A 14,107-nucleotide genomic window follows, 5' to 3' on the forward strand; every position below is an offset into this window, starting at 1 on the left:
AAAATTTAAGGTAGCTCTGAACCCTATGCATAGTATTGGTGATATATCTCCAGCCAGGTCTGTCGCTGGCCTGTTGTTGACATGGGGTCGTACGGTATATGGAAGGAGACAGGCCAAAGCGAGCTGGTCCAAATATTTAAGCTCTCCAGCTCCAGAAACGTTAACAATTCATGAAGCGCCCACAATTTACGAAACTTCACAAAGTCCTAATAATTCACAACTTTTAAAAAAAAGTACGCTTTGATAATGAGGATGGAATTTGCCAGAAGAAGTTTTGCTTTGGGATATTTTGCACAGATCTTGAACAGCGCTTGGGTTCTAGCTAAATGATTTCTCGTTCGGTTCACGTACTCAGCCACTAAACTCATGATATTCGCATTTGATTCTGTTAGGGCCTCTACGCCAATGCCAAGCTGACAGTGATTGCCATTCTCGGGGAAAGTGTTATATCGGAAAGTGCGGTTGTGAAGGATTCAGCACCGGAAACGGGAAATTCTGCAGAGGTAATTATTATGTATCATTCAAATCTGCGGCAGGGTCTACTCTAGACTACAGGAATTTGCAAACGGAGGCTTCACTCTGAAAAAGTATGAAATGTTTTCCATCTACACTACGCCGGACGAGTTTTCAAACGCAACAATCACCGGTCATTTTGATTTCTGTTTGAGGAAAACTCGGGCAGGGAAATCACATAAAATCACTCATCGTGACACCGTCGTTTTCGAACAGCTCCTTTTTAAATAAATTTGTCTTTTATGTCCACGCGAAAACGAAAAGCCGGCGTTTTCAAATTCCTCCGGCTAGAAGAGCGTTTTCGAAAAGCTTAGTTTCGTCACGGATTAGTGTGGACCAGGCCTGAGAGCCCTTATTCCTTTCCTCTTTAAGTCTAGTATCTGCGGACGTTTGAATTTTTAAACAAGCTTTCATACTCAAATGTAACTGAAGAATGATCATCGCAGTAAATTTTCCAATTGAAGCAATTGGAAAGAACAAGCCTGAAAAAAAAAAAAAAAAAAAAAAAAAAATCAGGGCTTCAAGGGGATTCGAACCCGTGACCTCCACGATACCGGTGCAATGCTCTACCTACTGAGCTATGAAGCCACCCCTCGGGAGCGAGGTCAGTTAATTGACTTCATATCTTCCCGTAAGGAGTGAAGTGATGTAAAGTATGTATGAAAAATTTCACATTTGAACTGCAGTTGTAGATGAAAGTGAAAAATGATCATCGCAGTAAATTTTCTAGCTATGAAGCCGGTATCGTACTGGTATCCGCGATACCGGTGCAATGCTCTACCAACTGAGCTATGAAGTCGGCATCGCATCGGTATCGCGGAGGTCACGGGTTCGAATCCCGTTGAAGCCCTCATTTTTTTTTTTTTTTCAGGCTTCTTCTTTCCAATAGCTTAAATTGGAAAATTTACTGCGATGATCATTCTTCACTTTCATCTACAACCGCAGTTCAAATATGAATTATATTATATGTACTTCACATAGTCAAATGTCTCACTCTCTATGGCATCACATAGCGTCAAATGGCCCAATTCCTCTGTGAGACTCGCCTGCAGGGAATCATGGTAGTTGTATTCATCAAAACAAATATCCAGTCCAAGATGATAAATACAACTACTATGATTCCCTCCAGGCGTACCCCCACGGGATTGTTTATTAAAGAAGAATCACCTACAAGAAACATAGAAAATCCATAAAATACTTTTTTCATATGTTGCCGTAGTCTATATATCTCCTAGTTATCTTCTCATCCCTCCTTTTGTTTGTCATTACATAGACTCACTGCCATGCCCTGCGGAGCATTATTGTGATTGGAAGTACAAATGCGTTGTTGATCCCCTGATACCAGACAAACCACATTGCGTATGTCGCGAGGGTTATAGAGCGACTGCCAACGGAACGTGCGTTCGTAAGTTGCCTTACTGAAACAATACTCAATAATATTTTGTTTGTTCGTAAGATAAGAAGGAAGCAACTGAAAGGTCAATTTACTGAGAAACTCATACTCACAATTAATTTTGGGTCTAGGATCGAATTTGTAACTCCTCTTACAAATTGCCAAGAATATTCTGAGGAGGAATTCTGAGAGATTGTTTTAGCCCCTACAAATTACTAAAAGTGAAAAGAAACACTTACCGACGGTGTGCTGCGAGGAAAAACATTTGGAAAATTAAAGGAAAGTAGGTTGGCTCTATTATCTAGAAGATAGAGTATCTGGGGAGAAATAAAAATTAAAAAATCGAGTGTGGTTTAGCGTTGTCTGTACTCTTATCGACAATGATATGCGTCATCACAGTGGTTAAAATGTTGTGTGCCGAGTGAGTCCACAATACATTTTGACAGTGATGCTTTTTGCGCATGCATTCCTGGCTCGAAGAAACCCAAGGATGGAAAGTGTTTAGGTGAGTGATGTCCGTACAGTGGGAAACTGCAGTGATAAGATGTATATATGTTGGTGTTGATGGCTCGGAAATTGGCGCTATTCGAAGCGATTTCCCTAGAAGAGTACAAGGCCTGTGACAACATTTGGCGAGAGTGCAGTACAGCAACGTTCCACACTAATTGTATTTTTTTTATTCAATGAGATAGATAATGCGATGTTGGGTGAAAGATGATGCTGAAGCAAAGAACGTTAAGGGTTTTGGTGGACTGTAACACCCTGGACGTTTCAGACGCAAAGCCCGGTTGGTGTCCTTGCCAGCATCAAGGGGCTGTGTTTCTCACCAAGCTAAGAATTTACAATCACTGTGCCTTTAGCTTTCCATCTGAGTAACAAGTAGCTACGGTTGAAATTAATGCTGGAAGCTCTTCCAGGTTGGGGTATGTGGGAAAGTGAGGAAGTAGAAATATTCATGGTCACTGAGATCGCTTAATACTTCAAAAGCCAAGATAAGCTCCAGCGTATATATATACGGAACACTTGTTCCAGTGCAGAGTCCTCACTTGGTGTTCTTTTTGCAACCTGGAATAATTGTTCAATATTCCTTTTTTGCTGTAGTATGCTTTAAGGATGCGGACTGCGGGGAGAACTATTATGCATGTACCAAAGGAGTATGCAGGTGCAAGGACGGACTTGTATATAACGGCTACTTTTCATGCGATCCTGGTAAGAGCGTCAAACAATAAACGCAATGAACAGAAGCCCTATGACATCAATAGTAATGATACTAGTGTTTTGTGGTATATGAAACCCTCCACAACTAAGTTAACATGGCTCAAAACAATTTCCAGCAGTTAGATTTTGATGGGTCATTATAACCACTCTTTATCAGTTGATGCTACAATCATGGTGTAAAAACACTGCCCACTTATTACTGAACACGTTTTTATCATTTTCGTGACACAATAGGTTAGCAAAGCAACAGTATGATCTGCTAAAACAGCCTTAATTACAGCTTTAGCGGCTTATAATTCAAAAACGGCAGTCGTAATTTTTTTTTAAATTATCAAATTTAATAAGAATGATAACATGCAACTTTGAGGAAAGTTTTTTTCAAAAAAAAGAATCCGTACATAGAATTCAGAGTTACTTTAAAGTTTTGAAAATTTAAGGTAGCTCTAAACCCTATGCACAGTGTTGATATATCTCCAGTGTTGATATATCTGATATATCTCCAACCAGGTCTGTCGCTGGCCTGTTCTTGACAAGGGGTCGAACAGTATATGGAAGCAGACACGCCAAAGCCAGCTGGCCCAAATATTTAAGCTCTCCAGCTCCAGAGACGTTAACAATTTATTAAGCACTCACAATTTACAAAACAAAACAAAGTCGTAATAATTCACAACTTTCGAAAAAAAAGTACGCTTTGATAATGAGGATGGAATTTGCCAGAAGAAGTTTTGCTTTGGGATATATTGCACCGATCTTAAACAACGCTTGGGTTTTAGCTAAATAATTTCTCGTTCCGTTCGCGCACGCAGCCACAAAACTCATGATATTCGCATTTGATTCTGTTAGGGCCTCTACACCAATGCCAAGCTGACAGTGATTGCCATTCTCGGGCAAAATGTGATATCGGAAAGTGTTATTGTCGAGGAAACAGCACCGGAAACGGGAAATTCTGCAGAGGTAATTATTATGTATCATTCAAATCTAAGGCAGGGTCTACTTTAGACTGGAGGAATTTGCAAACGGAGGCGTCACTCTGAAAAAGTATCAACTGTTTTCCTTCTATTCTACCTCGGACGAGTTTTCAAACGTAACAATCACCGGTCATTTGGATTTCTATTTGAGGAAAACTCGGACATGGAAATCATATAAAATCACTCATCGTGACACCGTCGTTTTCGAAAAGCTCCTTTTTCAATATATATTTTTTTATGTCCACGCGAAAACGAAAAGCCGGCGTTTTCAAATTTCTCCTGCTGGAAGAGCGTTTTCGGAAAGCTTAGTTTCGTCACGGATTAGTGTGGACCAGGCCTGAGGGCCCTTATTCCTTTCCTCTTCAACTCTAGTATCCCCGTACGTTTGAAATTTTAAGGTGGCTCTATATAGTTTTTTTGGCGCGCGAGGCATGGGTGCGAATGGCGCGAGCGCGCGAATATTTAAAAGAAAAGTAAACATATCAAGCTTTGCCTATTGTTTATGTTTAATTTTTTTAAGACAATGAGCCTTTTGTTGTCTGTTCCTTAGGGATTTTTCGTCCGGTTTCACGAAATTATACTCGGGTCATATCGGATTTAGTCGGCAAATTGTCACTGATGACATATTTTCCCTAAGGGTAACCTACTTGGGAAAACAAAGACAAACCATTTGGGGGTGGGTCAGTAAATTTCAAGAGCACGTCAACAGCTTTGACTAAACTTTTGTAATACCGCGCGCGCATGTTTCGGCCTTACTAGCTCAGCCTAACTGAACTTTACTTTTATTTAAGTCGTTAATTAAAATAATTGATACTTAGAATATAGCTTGTATTATCCGTGTTTTAGCAAGCAAGCGGCGGTCAGTAGCTGGAAGCGATGAGAACGGTTTCTCTTTAAATTTACTTCGTGCATGGCTTAATAGTTATTTAACCAATTGCGCATGGATCTACGAAAACCATAAACGAAAACAGAACTGTTGTCGATCGGCAAGAAGAAAAGTTTACCTTTTGCACCTTTCCACGTTTAAATGATTTCGCTGTTCGCTCATTGATTGCTCGACTGCTAAAAAAAACTCAGAAAAGAAAAAAACAATACAGTGAAGACACACCGCTTGATTTTTGTTTTCTGGTCTATTGAAGCAAGTAAACATCGTTGTTGAAGGCAAAACAAAACGTGCGATTTCGCACCTTTTTCCGTTTCAGTGATTTTTTTCTCCGGTTGGCCAAAAATTCTGAAACAAAAATCTTTATCATCACCGCTCGATTTTTCTTTTTTGGTCTCAGAAAACTCAGAAACTCAAAACTCAGAAGAGAAAAGAAAAAAAATACAGTGAAGACACAACGCTCGATTTTTGTTTTTTGGCCTATTGAAGCAAGTAAATATCGTTGTTGAAGACAAGACAAAAGGTGCGATTTTCGCACCTTTTTCCGTTTCAGTAATTTTATTCTCCGGTTAGCCAAAAATTCTCAAACAAAAATCTTTATTGTCGCATTAGGTGAGCGAAAAAAAAATAGTGTGACTTGTTTGGAATTGCTTGGGCAAACCGTTGTTTTTTTATTCCTTATTCCTTTTTTCGTGACGACTCCCTACCTCGCGCGCGCTCATGTTTGTCGCCGATTTGTTTCTGCCCACGCGACGCCGCTCAAATATAAACGAAGGCGGGCCATTCACTAATTTGGGGTATTGTTCTGCAGTTGAAAAGCTCATAAATTTTATCAATGATACTTGCATAAATAGCCTCGTAAACGCAAGCCATAATCACTTTAGACAATCCCTGATTGAGAGAAGAGCTAAGGAAAATGAGTAAGTTTTATGAAGTGTCGAAAGTGCTCGATAAGCGCACGGACGCTCACGGTCGTGTTCAGTATCTTGTTCGCTGGCGTGGCTATGGAAAGAAGAACGATAGCTGGGTGGATGAAGCCGATACAAACGAGCGCCTAAAACAAGTCTTTAGGACACGCCACCAAGGAACTCCAGGCTTGCTGCAGACTTTGGCTGTGTTAGTTGCAGAGAAGCTGAACATGAAGAAACCACCAACAACCAGGCGTTTGGCGCCTTCTCTATCTTAAACTTGGAAAACATTGCCTAGAAAACTTTTTTTTCGACGATCTAAACACGAGCGAAATGGTTGTTGTCAAGTGACAATAGCGAAATGATTGTTGTCAAGCACGCGTCTCTATAACCATTTACCTCATTAGAATAACTAGAACTCAATGACCATTCATGACAACAAGAAAACAATGGTGTCAACTAAGCGCGAATTTCAAAGACGCTCAGCTGCACTCAAAACATGTTATACGCCGGTAACTTTTTTAAATAACCAATTCGGAGAACAAGCTGAATAGAGGTCTTCATTAGAACTTTATTCATGTTGTGCACAAGACCTGACAATGGTTAGCGGCACGCGCTTCTACATGGAAAGTAAAGTTTTTGTCAATTAATGGTTTGTTGACGATTAAGAGACAAAGACGATAAAACAATACACAACTAGCCACGAAAGCGTTCAAGTTATGAATACTTTAGTGGAACTAATGCAATGAAAGTGTTTGGTAACTAAATTCCCCAAGAATCCTGTCACCATTTCTTAGATTGACTAATTATAAACTTTAATATGTTTGGAAAGAGTAAAAATCGATTAGTTTGAATTGGGGGAGTAACAGCACTAATAGCGCAATTGTGTTTTTAAATAACACGAAAGGCGCTTTTGTTTTCTTATACTTAAAGACATTCAATAATTTTATCATGACAATTTAACCCTCCCAAGAGTTTACTGATATTTCGAACATAATTGATAGTGGCGGAAACTACGGCAGTTCGTCGCTGCAAGTAGGCTACTTTCCACGCAGCGTGTTTGGCTTACTAGCGGCTGGCCTATTGCAGAGCATTAAACAGACCAGAAAAAAAGGCTTATTTCTTCGCTTCACTTTTCTTTGCCGATGACTGGGTTTTACTTGCAGTTTATTTTTCGCTTTTTCATTTGTATTTTAAAATACACACCCTGGCAATTTAAGCGTGCGTTTCTGAACGTTGGCGTTCGCCGGTTTGCAACAAGAAAGAAATAACTTCTACAGCCCGCGCTTCATGTAACAAATTTTCCCTTCCGTACCCCGGAAAAATGTCGCTGTACTGAGCGACATTTCCCCTACCCCACCACGAGAAGGGTGACATTGTCAGCATCTGGTCGTCAGCGAAGATTTTGAATCTCGCGCTCGGAAATTGGCTGAGAGTCGGTTCTTTGTTCTAGAAACAATAGCGCCTTTCAAGCTGCAAACAATAAAAAATGCCCATAAACGGTGTGCCATTGTCCAAAAATTAAACACAAAGTCTGATATGAAACAAAAATAAACATAACGGCGAGACTTTTATCGCGAGTCGCGTTCCACTTACCGCTATCCTTTTTGACCAGAACAAGTGTTCATCGAAAAACGCCTAGAAATGTGTTTTAAAATGCACTTCTTTCGTGTTCTCCTGACGTGGTTAAACTGAGAAGCCAATTCGCAGCACTTATCGCGCCGACATCAGAGAGAGAAGACGGTCGTGATCGTACGCGAAGGAAGTCACAGAGTGGTCACAGTGTACTTTTTATGGTCGGAGGCTTCGCTTTGAGTTCCCTGGACGATGAAACACCGAAAACAGCTGAAGAGCCTGCAAAGGCGCAACTGACACCGGAAACAAAACCACCATTGCGTGACGAGAAGGGTCGGTTCTCAAGAAAGAAACCCGCTCAAAGTGAAAACACGGACAACAGGACTCGTGGGATAAAGGAGTGGAGTTTCAAGGAATGGTCGAAGATTGGTCCCCACCGAAGAAAAGAGAAACCCGTTTAAGTCAGGTGTGGTTTAAATCTTGTTTTCGCTATACGTGGCACCAAGCAATTCTCTAAAAGTTTTAAGACAAGTGCTTCATCAAGACTTTCTTTGCTCTGAAATAGTTCTCAATTTGAACTTTTGTATTATACCACAGGTAGCTCATAGCAAATTGTCAACATAATTATACCTGAACATTCTGACATTTCATTTTAAAATTCCAACATTTTTAGTTACAGTTACAACCTAATAATTACCATTAAAATGTATAAGCTTTAAATTTTTATCAGAAACAAACAAAGAAGGAAAATTGCATTCCACATGGAAGTAGAATTATGGACTTGGATGTTTTGAGTTCATTGAAATGTTGTCAACACTGTAAGGCAGGTGAGAAGAAACATTTTTCTGCCTAAAGAAAATCAACACTAAAGAAAAGTCAAAATGAATTCTCAGTTTTATGGCAAGTACACACAGCTTCAAGGCTATAAAATTAACAGGTTTCCAAAAAAGAATTATGAGGTTGATTATACATGTATATCTTCAATACATTGTGGGAGGCGCGGTGGCCTCATGGTTAGTGCGCTCGTCTCCTGATCGAGCGGTCCGGGTTCGAGCCCTGGCCGGGGACATTGTGTTGTGTTCTTGGGCAAGACACTTTACTCTCACAGTGCCTCTCTCCACCCAGGTGTATAAATGGGTACCGGCGAACTTAATGCTGGGGGTAACCCTGCGATGGACTAGCATTCCATCCAGGGGGGAGTAGAAATACTCCTAGTCGCTTCATGCTACAGAAACCGGGATAAGCTCCGGCCTGATGGGCCACTTGGCTCGTATGCAGACTTTACCTTATCTTCAATACATTACAAAACGTCTCATATACAATCAGCCATAAAAAGCCTCAGGTTGGTCCTTAAATTTTTGGGCAAGTTCCCAATAACAAGCGTCACACAACTGTTTGTCTATTGCGAGCAACAAAAATGTTTTTGATAAATTTGGAACAAACAAGCAGTTGTAAATTTGCCACAGACCAGAAATTGCATTCACTGCATTTTGAAATGTTGTTAGTTTTTGAAAAAATTTACTTGTGCTCATTTGTTCCAAATTAAAGGAGAAAACACACTGCCAGAATAAAGTATCAGATCTTCCTGAGTATCAATATATTCACTTTAATTTCAGCCAATTTGTCATTGTGGAACATAACAGCAGAAAAAAAATGTGGGTTAGCCTCAGTGTTCTCAGTTACCTCTGCAGTGTGTGGTACAGAGAATGTTGTAAGACCTCCAATGAACACAGGAGCGGTCAAAGAGGTCCACTCAGTCAGGATGTTAATTCAAGAGCTGTTCTTGGGTGTCTACATACAGGAATCGGTGAAACCCACCTAAATAATTTACTGTGTACATTAAATATTCCCTCTATGAATCCAGTAACTTTCAAGAGTAGAGAAAATGAGATTGGGCATGCAGTAGAGCAAGTAACAAAGAAAAGTTGCAAAACTGCAATGTCAGAAGAAAAAAATGCTGCCATCAAAAAGGGTGTAAAAGCAGATGACCGAGGCTGCATCAATATCCCCTGCTCATATGACATGGGTTGGCAAAAACGGGGAAAGGGGCATAACTCTTCCACCGGTCATGCTGCAGTCATGGGTTTAACTTATGGGAAGGTTATGGACTACACTACAAGAACAAAATCCTGCAGGGTTTGCACAAATGCTAAAAAAACTGGAAAACAAGCCAAGCAACACAATTGCCGACTCAATCATACAGCATCATCAAAAGCAATGGAGCCTATGGCAGCAGTCCATTTGTTCACTGAAAGCCTAAATTCTAATGTCAAACTATCTGTTTATGTCGAGGATGAAGACTCCACAACAGCTGCACATATAAAAGAGAAGGTCCCTTATCCTGTAGAAAAGTGGACAGACATTGTGCATGCCAAAAGATCCCTTACTACAAGGCTGTATAACCTAAGCCAACGTGGAAAATTTGTAAATTCATCAACTCTCTCACAGAAAGTTATCAACTACTTGGTCAAATGTTTTCTTATAGCGTGTCTCAAAATAAGGGAAATCCATCAGCACTTCAAAAATCGTTAAAAAGCATTCTACCACATTCGTTTGGAGACCACAAAAATTGCAATGAATCATGGTGTGGTGCCAAGAAAGACCCTATTAACTATAAACACTCTGACTTACCCTATGGCAAAGATCTCTATGGCGATGACTTAAGGAAAGCTTTGGAGAGAATTTTTGATGAATGTTGTACTGACATAGTAGTTGCAAAGTTATCACCTGGGTCAAATTCCCAGAGAAATGAGGCCCTAAACAGTGTTATAGGCTCAAAAAATCCCAAAATCAGATACTATGGTGGAAGTGAAAGTAATGACTTCCGAGTGGCCTGTGGCATCTCGCAAGTAAACCTTGGATATCAGTACATTAGCCAAACACTTGAGAGCCTCAACATTGAACCTGGTATACACTGTATCAGCTACATTGAAAGGATGGATCACAAGGCTACCCAAGACAAACTAAGAAAAAACAGCATTAATTTCAAATGCCGAAGAGCTCAACTACATAAGCAGAAGTTAAATCTTGATGGTAAAAAACAAGCTAAGGAAGGAAACACATACCAAAGTGGAATAGGACTTAACCTGGATCCAAACAATTCTACCAAACTGATCCAAGAATTTGACATTATCAATTTGAAAATTTCAAGTGAGGAGCTGAAAAACTTTGAAACATGCATTCCTGAATTAACGATCAGACCAATGGCGGAGAAATTTCCCTATGACAGAAACACTGTTTACAATTTTGTCATTTACGATATTGAAACAAACACGTCTGGAAAAACCGCAGAAATATGCCAGCTTTCAGCAGTTGATCAATCAGGTTTGCACTGTTTCAACGACTATATATTACCTTTGAGGGATGTAGATATTCATGCTACAAGGGTAAATGGTTTAAGTGTCCGAAAAGTCAGAGGCGTCAGGACCCTGTTCAAAAACAATCAACCAGTCGAAACTGTGTCACTTGGAAAGTCACTCGAAAATTTTCTAACCTACTTGGAGAAACTGTCAGGCGTGTGAAAGGCGATAATAATATTTATACTGTTTTAACCGGGCACAACTCTCAGGTTTTCGATAATCCAACTCTTCTTCGTCAAGGTGGACATCAACTTTGTGAAAAGCTTTCCTGTCTTAACGTTTTCTTTTCTGACACTCTCCCTGTGATGAAGAACTTGGTCAAACGTAAACATCCCTCTCTGGTCTTACCGGATGGTTCCACAGTTAAATTAAATCAACAATCCATTTATCAGACACTTTTCCATGAGCCTTTTCCCGCACACGATGCAATGGAGGATGTTAGAGCTTTAAGAAGAATAGTTTGAACATTTCAGAGGACATGTTGACAGAGAACATGTCAACAACACAGTACGCAGAAAACGACATGAAATACCTTGATTGTCACTAGAACTCCTGCAGACGTTCCGAGGAACGCTTTATCATCCAACAAACGCGGAATTCTCCATCAAGCAACAGATTGCTGAAAAAATAGCCGGAAGTGGCATTTCATATCGAGATCTTAAGAATGTTTTCGAGAAGTTCGGAGCAAAAGGGCTTGATGGCGTATTGTCTCTGCCTCCATCTTCAGCAACTAGCAAGGCTCCACGAGTGACAAAAACAACCCGTATTCTAGCCAAGATCGTTGAGCACTTCAAAGCAGTGGAGGAAACCACAAGTTAAAACGCATTTCCATAAGTATTACAACTCTTATTAGGTATACTTTTCGCCGTCGTGGGGAAAAATAAGCTTCTACATCTCGACTAATTTTCAACTAGCACGTGCGAAGGAAGCGAAACGTGAGCATGCGCAGTGCCGTAACTTGAAGAATTTCTATTTTGATGACGTCACGAAAATACAGGGGTCTTTGGGTGGTCTAAAACGCATATCAAGCGCGTTCCAGACGGTGAATTTTTTTGAAAATTGGCACATGGATAGGATTTTTCTTTTTCTCGCTGTTAAGCAAAAATCATCAAATTTTATACTTACGTCAATGTAATATGCGAAAAAAACGAAAATTGCGAATTCCTCTGAAAATTATGTACAGATTTTCTTGTAGCTTTGTCAGTTGAAACTCCTTGTGTGTTAACTGTGTTTCCCCCAAAACAAAGAAAATTCACCGTGTAGAAACCTAGAAACACCGTCTAGACGTCAGGCAGGTTAAAAAAACAAGCCAAGCATTTCTATCAGTAGTTGCCATAGCAACAACATTTAGGTTCTGAAAGTGTCTTCCATACGTATCCTAAGGCTGTAGGTTTTTTATTATTGACCTTCAACCGAGTGCTATGTTGTAAACATTTGCCAAGGGAGAAATTACTTATGCATATTTAATATCCAAAGCTTTGTGAAATACTATATAGAGCCACCTTAAACAAGCTTTCATAGTCAAATGTCTCAATTGCTATGGCTTTACATAGCGTCAAATGGCCAAATCCCTCTATGAGACTCGCCTGCAGGGAATCATGGTAACTGTATTTATCAATACAAATATCCAGTCTAAGATGATGAATACAACTACTATGATTCCCTACAGGATTGTTTATTAAAGAAGAATCACCTACAAGAAAGATAGAAAATCCAAAAAATACTTTTTTAATGTGTTGCCGTAGTCTATATATCTCTTAGTTATCTTCTCATGCCTCCTTTGTCATTACATAGACTCACTGCCATGCGCCGCGGAACATCAGTGTGATGAGAATTCTAAATGCGTCGTTGATCCCCTGATACCAGACAAACCACATTGCGTATGTCTTGAGGGTTTTAGAGAGACTGCCAACGGAACGTGCGTTGGTAAGTTGCCTTACTGAAACAATATTCAATAATACTTTGTTTTGTTCGTAAGATAAGAAGGAAGTAACTGACAGGTCAATTTACTGAGAAAGTCATACTCACACTCAATTTTGAGGCTAGGATCGAATTTGTAACTCCTCTTACAAATTTCAGAATAAAAACTAACGGTAAAAAACCACGTTTCGATCTCTCTGAGATCATTTTCAAGTTGAAGAAAAAACGAATGAAATATACATATATAAGTTTAAATTAGGGCGTGTCAAACGATAAAATATGTAAATACAAGCGCTAAAATGTAAGTGTTAAAATAATAAAATACTATAAAACAACCTATATAAATAACTTTGCACGGATTGAATCTGACTGTTTGTTTAAGGTTGGCTTAAGCTCCTTTATAAAGAGCATTTCGTAGATCAGGCAGTCGAATTTACTTTGACACTTTCTCAAGATCTTAAAATCACGATATATGTCACTTGGGACTGTTCCATGCTGCTCTTTGATGTGATTCCCGATTGAAGACGATCCTTTGTGTTCCTCAACGCATTTATATTATATAGGTTTATTATTCATATATTATTATTTATATAGGTTTTTTTTATAGTATTATACTATTTTAACACTTACATGTTAGCGCTTGTATTTACATATTTTATCGTTTGACATTCACACGCCCTAATTTGTACTTATATATGTATATTTCATTCGTTTTTTCTTCACCTTGAAAATGACCTCAGAGAGATCGAAACGTCGTTTTTTACCGCTAGTTTTCATTCTGAAATGTTTTTCAAAAAAAAACTATTTATAAGACTCTTACAAATTGCTAAAAATATTCTGAGGAGGAATTCTAAGAAATTGTTTTAGCTTCTGCAAATTATTAAAAGTGCAAAGAAACACTTACCGACAGTTTGCTGCGAGGAAAAACATTTGGGAAATTAAGCGAAGGTAAGTTGGCCCCATTTTCTAGAGGATAGAGTGTCTGGGGAGAAATAAAAATTAACAAATCGAGTGTGGTTTAGCGTTGTCTGTACTCTTATCGACAACGATATGCGTCATCACAGTGCTCAAAAAATTGTGCACCGAGTGAGTCCACAACAAATTTTGACCACAGTGATGCTTTTTGCGCATGCATTCCGGGTTCGAAGAAAACCAAGCATGGCAAGTGTTTAGGTGGGTGATGTCCGTACAGTGGGAAACTGCAGTGATAACATGTTATATGTTGGTAATGATGGCTCGAAATTGGCGCTATTCGAAGCGATTTCCCTAGAAGAGTACAAGACCTGTGACTGCAATTGACGAGAGTGCAGTACAGCAACGTTCCACACTAAATTTTTTTGTATATATATATATATATATATTTTTTTTTT

The 14,107-nt window shown here is 39.4% G+C and overlaps 1 long non-coding RNA gene and 1 pseudogene across 2 annotated transcripts; both read left to right on the forward strand.

The window, feature by feature from the left end:
• The first annotated feature begins 402 nt into the window (after positions 1 to 402).
• LOC149095605 (uncharacterized) lies at positions 403 to 3,154 on the forward strand. Of its 2 annotated transcripts, XR_016204809.1 has the most exons (3): positions 403 to 503; positions 1,787 to 1,918; positions 3,008 to 3,154. It is a non-coding gene; the product is annotated as an uncharacterized LOC149095605 (long non-coding RNA). The 2 variants fall into 2 exon arrangements; XR_016204808.1 differs by lacking the exon at positions 3,008 to 3,154 and having other exon boundaries at positions 1,787 to 2,138.
• A 5,899-nt stretch (positions 3,155 to 9,053) lies between these two features.
• On the forward strand, positions 9,054 to 11,781 carry LOC149095606 (uncharacterized; annotated as a pseudogene).
• The last annotated feature ends 2,326 nt before the right edge of the window (positions 11,782 to 14,107 follow it).

Source organism: Orbicella faveolata, unplaced genomic scaffold, assembly GCF_042242905.1.
Source record: "Orbicella faveolata isolate gen_17 unplaced genomic scaffold, um_ofav_v1 contig_5, whole genome shotgun sequence".
NCBI classification, from domain to species: Eukaryota; Metazoa; Cnidaria; class Anthozoa; order Scleractinia; family Merulinidae; genus Orbicella; species Orbicella faveolata.